Source organism: Antrostomus carolinensis, unplaced genomic scaffold (assembly GCF_000700745.2).
Source record: "Antrostomus carolinensis isolate BGI_N321 unplaced genomic scaffold, ASM70074v2 scaffold30307, whole genome shotgun sequence".
NCBI lineage: Eukaryota > Metazoa > Chordata > Aves > Caprimulgiformes > Caprimulgidae > Antrostomus > Antrostomus carolinensis.
Window position 1 is genome coordinate 854 of NW_010325804.1, and position 1,146 is coordinate 1,999.

Here is a 1,146-nt window from a genome sequence, read left to right on the forward strand (position 1 = left end):
CCCATGAGATCTCCTCTCAGTCTCCTCTTCTCCAGGCTGAACAAACCAAGTGACTTCAGCCTCTCCTCATACCCTTCCCCTCTAAACCCTTCACTAATGTTGTGGCCTCCTCTGGACACTCTCCAGTAGCTTTAGATCCTTAGCAGCTTGTATTCTGCTGGCACTGCACATAGAACTGTTATGTGTAAGACACTCCCCCCCTCAAACTCTCCCCCCCAAAAAAACCCCAAACAAACAACAAAAAAACCCACCACAAACCCCAAAACCCCAAACAAAAAACGGTACCAAACCCAACCCCCCAAAAAAACCAACAAAAAACCCCCAATCACCCCACCTTTAAACTGAAGTCCAGTTCCGGACCCCTTGTGTGTATTTATTTTAATGTTGAGTCATTTTTCTTGTAGACAGAGTAGATCCAGACATATATTCTGTGTTACTTGACTGTTCAGTAGACAGATTTCTTGTAAATCTCAGCTATTTAGGTCACATTCTCTGTCAGTGTTGGAGTAAGAATGTCAAGTAAGATGGATTGATATCTGCCTGCTGGTGGGATTTTTTGAGCGGGATCACAGATGACTTTCAACTTTCAGGATCAAATTTAACCATGATTCTAAAATTTTAAATCACAAATAGAAATTCCTTTTTTTCTTCTTCTTCCCCTTGATCAGTTTCAAAGTTTTTAAGTGACTTGACCTCTATATTCCTTGTACCTCTCATGTGGTAGCTAGCTCAAGAGGATTACCCACTGGTGTAAGTTTAGGTGTGTGCGGAGACTTTGCAGGATTGAAGGCAGGCTGATGAACAGCAAGGAGAGATTTTCATTCTAAAAGAATAAACCTGTGGCTTTTTACTCGTGAGCGATTCATGTTCATGCCTGTCTTTCCGTCCTGGAAAGGGTCCTACATCTCTATTCCTGGACCAAGTGCTTTCTGGGGAGGATGGCATGGTAGGCTGGTCCTCCTTCCTTGGGAGGACTCTCAGAGGTGGTCTGGTTTTCCAGAGCTGCTGAATTCTTGTGCAGAATTCAACCCTTGCATGATTTAATTGTGGTTCTGCAGATCTTGTAATCACAGGGATGCCTGGGTCTCTGCTGGTGGGTTACGGGGATGTTGAGAGCTCAGCTGTGCCTGTGAGGGCTGCTGCTGT

At 44.4% G+C, this 1,146-nt stretch overlaps 1 protein-coding gene across 1 annotated transcript in view; it reads left to right on the top strand.

Moving 5' to 3' along the window:
* LOC104527612 (THUMP domain-containing protein 2-like) overlaps positions 1–1,146 on the top strand; it is a gene marked incomplete at both ends in the record, with an annotated part of 3,589 nt that overhangs the window by 729 nt on the left and 1,714 nt on the right. The window lies entirely within an intron of this gene.